General features: G+C 35.9%; 1 long non-coding RNA gene across 5 annotated transcripts; it reads left to right on the forward strand.

Annotated features, from left to right (window-relative positions):
- The first annotated feature begins 107 nt into the window (after positions 1 to 107).
- LOC110818310 (uncharacterized) lies at positions 108 to 12,562 on the forward strand. 5 transcript variants are annotated; one of them, XR_015818565.1, is made up of 6 exons: positions 108 to 694; positions 807 to 860; positions 3,943 to 4,523; positions 6,911 to 7,211; positions 8,119 to 10,089; positions 10,196 to 12,562. It is a non-coding gene; the product is annotated as an uncharacterized LOC110818310 (long non-coding RNA). The 5 variants fall into 5 exon arrangements; XR_015818564.1 differs by having other exon boundaries at positions 120 to 694; positions 8,119 to 8,196; positions 9,927 to 12,562; XR_002540390.2 differs by having other exon boundaries at positions 121 to 694; positions 8,119 to 12,562.
- Positions 12,563 to 14,347: the final 1,785 nt, after the last annotated feature.

Here is a 14,347-nt window from a genome sequence, read left to right on the forward strand (position 1 = left end):
TAGAGGGCAATTCAACGACTCTCAAACGTAGATTCAATCCGACGGTTTAGGGCTATTCTTGCCTGGATCGACAACTGAGATGAAAGGGCAAAACGAACAACAAGATCGCATGTAAACAGGCATCTCGGATGAGAGGAAAAAATAAACAGACCAAATAACCACACCTAAAGGGAATTAGATCGAACGGTAGAGATTCGATCTGACACTTGAAAAGACTCAAATACCTTAGATGATCAAACGACTTTGACTCATCTTGAGACGATTGGACGTTGAGGGTCGTGTCGATAAAAAAGGAAATTCCAATCGGGTTTCCCCTCATTCGAAGGAGTCTCGAAATTGAAGAGAGAGGGAAGAGAGAGCGTTGACGGTCGAGCAAGGGAAAGAGGTGAAGAGAGAAAAAGTGACCAGAAGAGGAAGAGGAAATGTCGCGGAAGCCGAAGGCCAGAAGAAGAAGGGAGAAGGGAAGCGTGATCGTGACCGCTCGAGTCATCGAACACCGGTTTCGATAATCCCTCTTATGTGATTTTTGTTATAGGTTCGACGAGACCGAGTCATCGACAAGATGCAGGAGCCGCGATTTCGAGCTAGCGCCCGCCTATTCGATAAGTCGAGAGGTTTTTTATTGGGTATCGAAGCTCGATACTCCCAGGTTGAACCAGAGATTGTAGGGGAGCTGACCGCTTACCCTGACGCGGTGAGCCACTAGTTCTCGTTGGGTTGTTGCAGGAATCCGTGACTCCGGTCGAGTTTTATCCTAGTTTAATGTTTAATTTGAATTAATTAATTTGTGTCGTGTGTGTGTACAGTGAAATCGGAGCGTCTCAGGCAAATTCAGAAAGGTCCTTAGCACGAGGGATTTTGTAAGCATCCCTTCATTCTAAGCCTGGGTTTGGGACTTAGATTTCCATGCATGATTTTATTAATTTGGTTGCTTGAAATTAGAACAGGTACAGAAAACTGAGAAGAACAGGAACTCGAACATTGTCCGGGTAGTGTGAACCTGCCAGGATGGAGTTTAGGACATTTGATCTTTGATGCTTCCATGCCTTTATTCCTGTTTCCTTGATGATTTTGTGACTGCATAGTTGTTAATGTGACCTACTTGAAAAGAATTAGAGATTCGAGGACCGGGACAAGAACAATTTAAAATTATAAATTAAAATTGATAAAATTTTAAGAAATAAGTGATTAGAGTTGGAAAGGGAAAAATAAAATGCACTAATTAAAAATTAAGTAAAAACAATAAAGAAAATAAAACTTATAGGGAAACCGGTAAATAAGAAAAAGATTACAAGGGTGGATTTGATTATAATGAATAAATGAAATGAAAATTAAAAGAATTGAGGGAATACTACATGAATTAGGCGAGTTTAATTGAATAAGGGAATTAAAAGTAAAGGAATTTGATATAAGTGTAGAATTTATGAACCTCACTTGTTTAGTTGGAATCGAGAAAGAGAGAGTGTGTGTGTGAGTGAAATTTAACGGGTATTATGGTGAAGTTGTACATGCAAAGATACGTAAAACCTAGTCTTGTGGTGGATAGGTGATTGTGAGTGTTTGAGTCACTTAGCAAAGTACTATTGTGGCGTAATGTGAGTTGTGTTTGTACTATCCATGCAATGATAGAATCTTTTTCGTCTTTAATCGATAACGATCTAAACGACATTATACAATGAAACTTTAGATATGATATCTTGAGTGTAGATATTATATCCAAATGAAGTTGTGATTTTTCGAGTATAGATGTGATATTTGAGTGTGGGTGTGATATTTGAGTGTAGAGATGATATTCGAATGAAATGCGTTGAACTTTCAAATAAAAATTAGTTGTTAACGATAAGTGAATTATTAAATGTAAAAAATTGTAAAATTAAAAGTATTATGAAAAACTATAAAGAATTTCTGTTTTGATATATTTTAATATTGTATTTATTACATGTATGCATGTGTTTGTATGATGTTTGATTTGAGTATTAAAATAATGAGAATATTTACTAAGTTGGTGAAACTTACTAAATTTCACAATGATAATTTACATATAAGATGAACCCGGAGCAAGTGACGGACGAGTGAACGACACGTGAGGGTGCCGTGATAAGTGTATACTCTGTTTTATTCTGGTTATCGTATTGTTTTGTTAAACTTAACGTTTGAACCTCATGTTCTGTATATATAATTGTTGCATATATCACAAGCGATGTTTTATTTTATTTTAAACTTTAGGGCTGCGCATATGGATGTTATGTGGGTCCTACTAGTTGAGAATAGTATAAGTGCGTATGTGCCTCGTTATTGGGGTTTGAGGCATTATACATAGTATTAGAGCCCACATTTCTAAGGAGATTTCTTGTGCATGAGGTTTTAGAGTTTAAATATAACTATCTACGATTTTAAGAATACTAAACAATTATGAAAGTTTATTAGGAATGTTTTAGACCATGAAGTGGTTTCCCACGCCTCATTATAGTAACCTACATCAAGAAAAGAAATGAGACCACATGGGAGGAGTTTGACCGACTATACCATATGGTTGAAAGGATGGCCACTGGCAATCAACTTAGAGAGTGACCTAGAGAGGATAGAGCAGAAGTACCTGAACCTAACTGACCACCACCCCAGCATGATCCAAAACCATCACTTAGATTCAAGGTGCATATAAAGGTTCAAGAGACTCATTCATCCAACTTTTGTCGTTTTAAAAAATTTCATCGTGGCAGAGGGTTGGTTATAGGCAACAGAAGATGTCTTCAAAGTTTTAGGTGTGACCATTGAACAGAAGGTGATTCTTGCCACATATTTATTCGAGGGTGAAGCTGAGCATTGGCGGGAGCTCAAGTAGTCCACTTTATATGCTCCCATCACCTAGGAGTGGTTTTTGGAGGCGTTCAATATTGAGTATTTCCCTACGCATATTCTATCAGAAAGAGATAGAGTTTATACAGCTGAGTTAAGAGAACCTGCTAATAGATGAGTATGCTCGGAGGTTTATTAAGCTGAGTCACTACTCCCTAGAGATTATGGCTAATGAGGGTTAGAGGCCAAGGTAGTTTCAGTGGGGACTATGCCTGGAGATTCAGGATCAACTTGTAGTTCTTAGCTCAATACATATCAGGAAGTCTTGACTAAGGCAAATATAATAGAAGCATACTCAGAGATTCATCATCAAGAGCAGGCAGTTCGAGGCCTTCTGTAGCTCCAAGAAGGTCGACCCTAGTTTTTGACCCACAAGTTAAGAGGCTTTGGGTGAAAACAACACCACCTCCCAAACCCCTAGCAGTAGCGGATGGATACCAACATGTCTCAATTGCGAGAAGAATCATGGCAACCAGTTGTGTCATCACTCCACTCGGTCTTGTTTCAAATGCAGGAGTCAACAACACATGATCCACAATTGTTCGCTCATGAAGAGAGAGACCAAAGCTCCATTACAGGGGCGAGTGTATGCCATTACCGCATCTAATGCTGAAGCAAATCCTAACGTCATCCAATATATGAATCTCGTCCCTAAAAAATTGGCTAAAGTATTTACAAATCCTAGTTTTACATATTCATTTGTGTTACATATTTTTACATCACGATTGAGTGTTATGCGTATTTCTTTAGAAAGTATTTTAATGATATCACACAGTTCTAGACTCACCTACATTTAGGTAACATGAAGATGTATCATAACTTGGAATCCCGGTATTGGTGGAATGGAGTAAAGAAAGACATTTATGAGTTTGTTAATAAGTGCCTCACATGTCAGCATATCAAGGTTAAGCATCAGAAACTAGGTAGATTGCTCCGACCTTTACCAATCTCAGAGTAGAAATGAGAGCAAATTGATGTGTCGTTCTTTTTAATCTTAATTTGAATATATTGATTTCTTAAATTTATAATAAATTTTAAATGTATTTTGAGTTAAAAATTAATTTGTGAGTTAAATTTTTTATACAGGTTGTATTGCTAAATAAAAGAGGAAAAAGATTCTGAAGAGAAAATAAGAAAAGAAAAAGAAGGCCAAAAAGCCATATTTGGAGCACCCAGGCCCAAATCCATTTAAACTAGCTCATGCCCTCTAAAATGATATCGTTTTGAGAGCTGGGGAGCAGAGCAGAACCCAACAATGATCAAAACGTTGTTGTTTTGAAAGAAAAAAAAAAAAAACAACAACGAATCAGTGGGAGGGGGAAGAAAGGATGTTGAAAAGGAAAATAGGAGGTGAGAAAACCTGAGCTCCTCTCCTCCTTTCGCCTATAAAAAACATATCTGAAAAAGAGAAAAAAAAAAAAAAGAAGGCAATCAGTGGGTGAAGCAGAAAAGGAAAAACTTGCAGAGAGAGACGGGAGCTAGAGGGAGAAAGTTTGGCGCTAGAGGGAATTGGTGGAACAAGGGATGGTGACGCAGAAACTGAGCGTGACCCGAAGCGATATGGTGGAAGACATAATTGGATCGAACTGATTTATGATGGGGAAGCTGAAGCTGAAGCAGAAGCAATCGTAAAGAGCTTAGAGGGAGAAACTGAGAAAAATATTCAAGTAATTAATTTTTTAGTTTTTAATTTGCATTGTTTTGAGATAAAAGCTTCAAGAATTTTTATGACACTTGAATGCTAGTATTTGGAATTGTTGGGAATTTATTTGGTGAATATTATATAACTATTTTTCTCTCAAATATAATTTTTGTTGCTTAATCTACCATGTCTGGCAAAATTTTCTTTGTTATAGTAATTTAGGCAGCCTGAACCAAAAGTAATTTGTGATTTGATTTTTAGCGTTTTTCTTGCTGTAATTTCATGGTATTGAACTTAATTCAGTTGTGCGAATTGGTCAACTCATAGCTTTATATGTGATTGATGGTTTAGAGTAATTGGAGTGAAATTCTATTAATTAGATATATTCTGCTAAGTGTTAATAGCGAATTGAACATGAGTAATATAGTGAAATTAACTTGGATTAATCGAATTATTATATATTTGATTGAATCAAATTAATAATTATTATAAAAAGTTAACAGTTGTTAATTGATAGATTTAGGGAATACTAAAAATGAAATCGAAACTACATTAGAATAGTTCGACCATTGCAAACTACATTAAATCGATTGTGAAATTAAAACGTGAATAGATATAAGATTAAGGTGAAATCAATTACACTTGTGTGTTGCTGCTGATAAATTTTTCTCATTTTAATTATTTTGCTTTGATTAAATTATTTTAAGATTTTTCCTTTACAAATTTAACTTCGATTGCTAGATAATAATAAAACTTCTATAATTTTGGTACTTATACGATCTATATGAGATGATACTCTACTTATCATTTTATTACTTAAACAATTTCGTGCACTTGTGAATTCGCCCACCACACATCACTACGAACTTTGTGATCACACTATCTAAGACCAGATCGAATCATGATACCATTTAATCATAGTTAATAAACTGAAAAATTCAACCCATTTTATGCAAATAAAGGCTATTGACCCTATGGACAAGCTTAACAAGTTGTGTTAAAGAGATGATTAAACTCCATCACATTCCAGTGTTAGTAGTTTCATCTCTAGATTCTGTTGGAGTCTTCATCAAGCTCTAAATATTACATTGTCATTTAGTATAACATTTCATCCACAAACTGATGACTAATAAGAGAGAATCATTTAGACCTTAGAAGACATGCTTCAGGCTAATATAATAGAGATGAGAGAGAATCGAGATGATCATCTTCCATTGATAAAATTTTCCTATAACCACAATTATCAATTCAGTATTGGTATGACTCTATATGAAGGATTTTATGGTAGACCTTGTAGATCTCCAATATACTAGAAAGAGAGTAGGGACAAGAAATTGATTGGACTAGAATTTGTCGAAGAAACTACATCAAAGATTGTCCTAATCATAAAGAATCTTCAGACAACACATAATAGGCAGAAAAATTATGCGAACGATCGTAGAAAAGGTTTGGAGTTTGAGACAAGTGATAATGTGTTCCTAAAGGTATCACTAATAAAGGGCATTATAAGATTCGGAAAAAAAGTCAATTGAGTCATCGCTTCATTAGACTATTCGAAATATTAGACAGAGTGGGAACCACTGGCTATAGGCGAGCATTGCCACCGGAGTTAGCCAATATTCATGATGTTTTTCACGTTTCAATGTTATATAAATATCACTTAGATTCATCTCATGTGCGTCAGCAAGAAGAGTTTCCTATTGAAAAGTGAAAACAAAATGGGAGAGAGAGCACCTTCTGTAATTAGTGCTGGTTGTATTTCTCTGCCGTTGAGTAAATTGATGTACACCATTTATATACAGGAGAGAGGAAAATCCTAACTAATTAAAAACAAATTACCATTTTAGATTCTGCTAAAATGTTACAGCTGTGATAACAACCTGGCTACTTTAATTGTTTGAATCTGGACCCTTCATTTTCTACTTTTGATCTTCACCGTCCATTCATTTCAACCCTTATCCTTTAACGTTGTTACAGCCGCCCCTCAAGATGGAACACACTTGCTGTCTCTTGTAACTCTTTTCGGTTATACTCGCATACTCGAATTTGTCATCTGTAAGTGTTTCATCTTGACGATGATGGGCTGCTATGCCTAGTGGCTTTATGAGCAGATCTGCGAGTTATTTTTTCGAGGTAACATGGTTTATTTTGATAAAACAACTTAGGACTTGATTACGAACTATGTGGCAATATATGTCTAGATGTTTTGTTCGCTCATGAAACACCGGATTTGCAGCGATATATTCTGCGGCATTGTTGTCGTAGTTTAGTACGATGGGCAAGGAAGGCGTGATCATGAAGTCCTTGAACATATAAGTGATCCATTGTAGCTCACACACTGTCGAAGACATGCCTCTGTATTCGGCTTTTGCAGATGATTTACTAACTGTTGTTTGTTTCTTTGTTTTCTAGGATATCATTGATGTCCCAAGGAAGATGCAAAAACCTGTGAGAGACTTGCGAGTCGTTGGACATGAAGCCCAATCCGAGTCACAAAAAGCTTGGATTTTGAAGTTATTTTCGGCTGGAAAAAACAAACCTTGCTCGGGGTACTGTTTTAAGTATTTGACGAGGTGAAGTGTAGCGTCAAAGTGCAGCTTTCTGGGTTGTTGCATGTACTGACTTAAATGCTAGGTGGAGTAACATATGTCTGGTCTGGTAAAATTGAGGTAGAGCAGCCGTCCAATCAAGCGTCTGTATTTTTCTGGATTCGGTAAGATCTCACCCTCTTCTGTGTTTAATTTCAATCCAGTTGGTAAAGGAAAATGATTCCCTTTCGCCTCTTGCATGTCTGTATCTAGTAAGATATCTTTAATATATTTTCTTTGACTGATGTAAATTCTCCCTTTCGATCTGGCTATTTCAACTCCGAGAAAATACCGCGCTTGTCCCAAATCCCTCCCCGTGAATGCCTCATCCAACACTTTTTTTACTTTGCTGATTCCTATTTCGTCTTGCCCAATAATTAGTAGATCATCCACGTATACAATTATCGCAATGTAGTTTTCTGCCCTCCCTTTTGTAAATAGGCAATGATCTGCTTCAGATTTAGTAAAGCCAATAAAATTGAGCTTTAAAGTGAGCTTTTTGTTCCATTGACGTCCAGCCTACTTTAGCCCATACAGGCTCTTAGTTAGACGACAAACTTGGTCTTTACCTCCTTTAGTGTAGCCATTTGAAGGTTTTAAATATAACTCTTCTTCAATGTAACCATGTAAATAGGCGTTGTTTACATCCAATTGGTGGATAGGCCAATCTTTAGCGGCTGCTATGGCGAGGAGTTGCCGAATAGTTACCATTTTGGCTACTGGCGAAAAATTGTCATGGTAGTCGACACCAAATCCCTGGTTGTAACCCTTGGCAACAAGTCGCCTTGTATTTATCCACAGTTCCATCTGTGTTGTACTTAATTTTGTACACCCATTTTGAGTCCCTTGTTTTTTTTCCTTTTGGCAGCAAAGTTAGTTCCCATGTGTTGTTATTTTCTAAGGCATTTAATTCAGAATGCATAGCATCAACCCACCTACTGTCCTCCTTAGCTACCTTGTAAGATTTTGGTTCTTGTATAACCGAAACATGTGCAACAAAATTGACATAGCCATGATTATGATTATATGCAGGTGGGTTGGACATAAAAGAAGGAAGGTGTGTTGATGGTGTTTCGGTTATGTGTGCAATAAAATCCTCCATCCAAGAAGGTCTGTTTCTCACCCTGGTGCTCCTCCTAATTTTGGGTTCTTGAAATTCTGGTTCACGTAGGTCAACCTCTCTGTTGTTGTTTTCGTCCATGTCTGAAATGGTTATGTTAGGAATTGGTAATGGTGTGTCTTGGTGATCAGTTCGTGGCGATTGTATTTAATATAGGTAAACATGTTCATGAAATATAAAATCCCTTGACAGAATTTTTTTTTTGTTAAAAACATCATATAATTTGTATGCCTTGACACCCACTTCATAACCCAAAAAAATGCATTTTATAGCTCGTGCATCAAATTTTGTTTTCTGATGATAAACATTTGTAGCAAAACATAAGCAACCGAATGTTTTTAAAAATGAGTAATCGGATTGTTTTTTATATAAAATTTCATGAGGAGTTTCCATCTTAAAATTGAGCTTGACAAAATATTTATTGTATGTGTGGCCATAAGTATGGATTCTCCCTAAAATCTTTTTGGCAAATTGGATTCAAACATTAGTGCTCTAGCGACTTGTAAAAGATGCTTATGCTTCCTTTCTACCACACCGTTTTGTTGTGGTGTATAAACACAAGTTTTGTGATGCACAATACCTTTCTCTTGAAAATTTTTTTTGCATGAGCTATTTATAAATTCAGTGCCATTATCAGTTGGAATAACTTTAATTGTTTTTTGAAACTGATTGGATACAAAATTGCAAAATTGTTTCAAAACATTTGACACATTTTATTTTCGTTCAGCAAAAAAGTCCAAGTCGTTCTAGAAAAATCATCCACCATAGTTAACACATAAGAAGCTCCCGAAATAGATTGAACTAGATAAGGACCCCAAAGGTCAGCATATATTAATTTAAAAGTATCATTAGTAGTAATATTACTTTTAGGAAAAGGTAAACGTTGTTGTTTTGCCAAGGGACATACTTCACAAACATGTAAATCCATTTTGCTTGGAAGATTTAGGGTGGGAATATGAAGTAACTTGTTCATTGAGGTATGACCGAGTCTTTTATGCCAAAGTTGCAGGGTGTTTGCTTGAGTGTGACTGGTGCATGCTTTTTCTGGTTCTGTATCTCTACTCAAGGTGTACATACCTTCCTTTATTGTTCCATTTTTTAATTTTCTGTTAGTCATCAAATCCTGCACAAAACAGTAGTTTGGATAGAAAGAAACATAAGTATTTAAGGCTTGAGTTAATTTTCTGACAGATATCAGGTTACATGCAAATTTTGGTATGTAAAGAACATCGTGTAAGGTTAGATCATTGCATAGATTTATGGTACCTTTATGTGTTGAGTACCTTAGAGTTCCATCGGGTAAAGAGACAGAGATTGTGGGTTCTAGTTTAATGGTTTTAGTGAACAGACTAAAATCATGGCATATGTGTGATGCTGCGCCTGTGTCGATTACCCAAGTTCCTACATCATTTGAGGTATGTAAAGAGTAGTAATTAGATTGTTTACCTGCAGGGCCAGAGTAGCCCAGACATCCTGCTGATTCCATTGTGTTTGCTGCTGATTTTTCATGTATTTGTTGATTTCCTGCTGTATAATATTAGTCATTTCTTCATTTCAGCTTGTTGAGACTGGTGTTTTGCCCTTGATATTGCTAGAAATCTCATCTGAAACAACATTCACTCTTTCTTTGCCTTTTCTTCCCTTAAGTTCTGTGAACCATTCCGGGTAACCATGAAGTTTGAAACAAGTTTCTCTTGTGTGTCCTGTGTTTTTGCAATAGGTGCATATCCTGTTGTCTTTGTCCTTTCCCCGATTATGTGGTCTTGAACTATCTTTTGGATTAGTGTAAAAAACAGCGGGCATTTCTTCAGTTACATTATTGATTTGCTCTTCTCTTTGCTTCTCAACACTGAGTACCATTGAGTAGGGTTTGTTAACAATAGGTAATGGTTTTATAATTAATAGTTGGTTTCTCATATTATCATATGAGTCATTCAGACCTATCAAGAATTGAATCAAGTTGTCTGTGTTGTCAATCTCATTACGCAGGGCAATCACATTGCAATTACACGAAGGTGATGGTCTCAAATAACTCAGTTCATCCCAAAAGTTTTTTAATTTTGTAAAATAAGCCACAATAGAAAGATTTGACTGAGTGATTGAACTAATTTCTCGCTTTAATTGATACAGAAGAGGGCCATTGCTTTCTCCATACTTTTCTTTAATTTCATCCCATAGATTTTTTGCAGATGTGGTGTACAGGAAGGCGCTGGCCAGTTCCTTGGTCGTCGAATTGAGGATCTAGGACACCACCATACTGTCTGCTTTGTGCCAACGTTCATATGCTACTGTGTTGGGAGCTGGTTTCTCGAATCTGCCATCAACAAGCGCTAACTTATCTTTAGCTCTTAGAGCGATCATCATGGCACGACTCCAAGAGAGGTAATTAGAACCATCAAGAGTGACAATAACTAGTTGCATTCCGAGCTGATATGAGTTTTAGAGGGTTAGCATATCAGTAGTAGGATTCGGGTTCTCCATCATAAGAGTTGATTATCAAATACTTAGCAATAAGAATGTAGTAAGTAGGGAAAGTGACAATGCTTAATACAGGCACAGCTCGGATACCATGAAAACAAAATGGGAGAGAGAACACCTTCTGTAATTAGTGCTGGTTGTATTTTTCTGCTATTGAGTAAATTGATGTACACCATTTATATACAGGAGAGAGAAAAAACCTAATTAATTAAAAACAAATTACTATTCTAAACTATTCTAGATTCTGCCAAAATGTTACAGCTGTGATAACAACTTGGCTACTTCAATTGCTTGAATCTGGACCCTTCATTTTCTACTTTTGATCTTCACCGTCCATTCATTTCAACCCTTGTCCTTTAACATTGTTACAAAAAGGAATTGTCTTATGAAGAAATATTAGTGGGCATACTGGATAGACAAGAACGAGTAATAAGGAATAAGACTATCCCTATAGTTGAAGTGCTTTAGCAACGTCACTCTTAAGAAAAGGCTACTTGGGAATCTGAAGAATTGATATGGACACAATATCCTCATTTACTTTAAATTTTGTACTCAATTTGAAGGAGCAAATTTTTGTAAGGGGGAGAAGACAGTAACACCTCACCATAATTAGTCATGTAACTATAAGTAAATAATTGTCGTAGTTAATTAAGTAAATTTTTATAATAGAAAGAAATTAACTTGAACATGAAATTAATAAAAATTAAGGTTCTAATTAGTCGATTGAAAAAAAAATTAAAAATTAGGGGCTTTGTAAAAATAAGAAAAACTTAAATGAATAAATTTTCAAGAAAATAAGGCCAAACTGTAAATACTAGAAATAGGTGGAGGAATGGCAAGAGATGGGAACAGACAACCTGGATTGCACGCTTAGAGGAGGACAATCCAACGGCTCTCAAACGCATATCCAACCTGGCGGTCCAAAGCCATTCCCGCCCAGATCAACGATTGAGATGAAAGGGCAAAACGGATGACTAGATCGCATGCAAATGGATAAGCAGAGTGTATGCAAATGGACGTGCCGAAAAAGGAAAACAAAATGAACGGCCCATATCCATATGGGAATTTAAAATCCAATGACTGAGATCTAGAAAGGGTAAAAAGACTAAATAACCCTTATGAAACGACCATGGTATACGGTAATTAAATCGAATGGGTGAGATTCGATTTGACACCTAAAACGGTCGAAATGATTAACTACCCCGGTTCATCCTGAGATGATCGGACGATGAGGGATGAGGCGATAAAAAGGGTCATTCGAATAATGAGAGTTAAAATTAGAAAGAGAGAGAAGGGAGAGCATCGAGGGTCAAGATGAGGGACAAAGAAGAAGAGAGGAGAAGAGAGAAGAAGTGCAATCAAAGAAAGATATGGAAACATCACAGAAGTCGAAAGTCAGAAGAAGAAGAAGAAGAAGAACGAAGAAGGGAAGCCTGACCGTGACCGCTCAGGTCAGCAAGCCGATTCAAACAATCCCTTTTTTTTATTTTTTGTTGTAGGTTCAACAGGGACGAGCCATCGACAATGCACAGACGGCGGGATTCCGAGCTGGTTGCTCGCTTACTCGATAATCCGAGAGAGGTTTTTCATCGGGTATTAGAGCCCGATACTCCTTGGTTGAACCGAGGATTGTAGGGTAGACAACCACTCGCCCTAAAGCGGTGAGCCGATAGTTCATGTCGGGTTGTTTCGGGAACTCACGACTCCAGTCGAGTTTTAGCCTAGTTTAATATTTAATTTGAATCAATTAATTTCTGTCTGTGTGCGCGCACAGTAAAATTAAGGCATTTTAGGTATATTCAGAAAGGTTCTTGTGCGAGGAATTTTGTAAGTGTCCTTTCAATCTAACCCTATGTTTGGGACTTATATTTCCATGCATGATTTTATTAATTTGGTTACTTGAAATTAGAACAGGTGCAGAAAACTGAGAAGAACAGAAACTGAGACACTTTCTAGGCAGTGTGAACCTACCGGGATGAAGTTCAGAACATTTGATCTATGATGGTTGCATGCGTTTATTCTCGTTTCATTGACGATTGTGTGATTGCATAATTGTTATGTGACCTTATTTGAGGACCCTGACAAGAACAATTTAAAATTATAAAATAAAATTGATAAAATTCAAAGAAATAAGCGATTGGAGTTGGAAAGAGAAAAAATGTATTAATTAAAAATTAAGTAAAAACAATAAAGAAAACAAAACTTATAAGTGAAACCAGTAAATGAGAAAAAGATTGAAGGGTGGACTTGATTATAACGAACAAATAATAGGGAAACTCAAAGAATTGAGAGAATAATAAATTAAATACGTGTTAGGCAAATCTAATTGAATAAGAGAATTTATTTAATTGATAAAAATTGCATCCCTTCTGTTGAGATATTAGTTAATTAAATTTATAGAAAAATAAAAGAATATGGAAGAAAGTGAAGAGGGAAAATTGCTGAAAAAACAAGAGTCTTTGGGAAAGTGTTCAATGACATACATTTTTCTATTAGTTTATATATATATAAAGTGGAGGAAAAAGTTTATAGATTAAGTCACGCTAATCCTACCAACTTTGAAGCATATCATCATTAAATCATAAAAGCATGGAGCTAAACAAAAAATTATGGTGCTCAATTCAGCTTACCACCTAAAGTTGTTAACATAACAAAAAGTAAAAATATATAAGTCTGGAGTTGAAATGACAAAAAAGTTAGCTTATTGTTCCATGAAAAACTCAATCTTTAACACTCATTGTTGAGTTTTCTGTTGAACAAATTAAGTTTAGCTCTCAAATCTTCAAATTTATAATCAGACAGAGCTTTTGTATCAATAACTTGACCATTAGAATTGCAGTACACCAAATGAACATCACCATCCTTCTCAGCTTCACAAAGAAAATGATACTTTATTAGACAATACAAGGCCTTCTTCAACTTGTATACTATGTCAACCTTTCCATCAACTACAAATCCATGAGGTTGTTCAATAAAAAACTCCTCCTGCATAGCAAGCTGCCACTCCTTGTACATCATAGGCTCTTCATAGTTTGTTGGTTTAATGATAGCTAAATTACACCTTTCGTAATCCTCTACCAATAATTTGGTCTTTGTGTTTGGCGTGTCTGCAGAATCAAGTTGAACATTTTCAACAGGAACACTTTGAGAACTTGAAGCTACAACAACTATATCTTCTACGAGCTTCTTTGCTTCAACTTATTTCTTATCCCAATTCCAAAATGTTGATTCATCAATAAGCACATCCTTACTCTTTTACATAAACTTCAAATAGTCAACATTGTCATAAGTAAATCTTTGTTGCTACAAACAAGTCAAATTATCATTGGCAACAAAACATGTTGATTTGTATATTTCAGACCAAGCACATAGCTATTATCATTTTTTTTTATTTTTGCTTCTAGTATATTTGCAGGATTATAAATAAAGCACTAATCATTATTGAACAAAATAGAATAACCCTTATTTTGTATTTGAGCAACACTTAATAAACTTTACTCTAAATCAGGAATAAAAAGTACATCAATTATGAGTTTGATACCTTACTTAATTTGAACTGGTATTGAGTCTTTTCCTTGAGTTTCCACAACTGTCCCATTGCCAAGTTTCACTTTAGTTCTACAATTAACATCCAAGTTACTGAACAACATATGATCCTTGGCC

This window comes from Carica papaya, chromosome 4 (assembly GCF_054855325.1).
Source record: "Carica papaya isolate Zhongbai chromosome 4, ASM5485532v1, whole genome shotgun sequence".
Lineage (NCBI taxonomy): Eukaryota > Viridiplantae > Streptophyta > Magnoliopsida > Brassicales > Caricaceae > Carica > Carica papaya.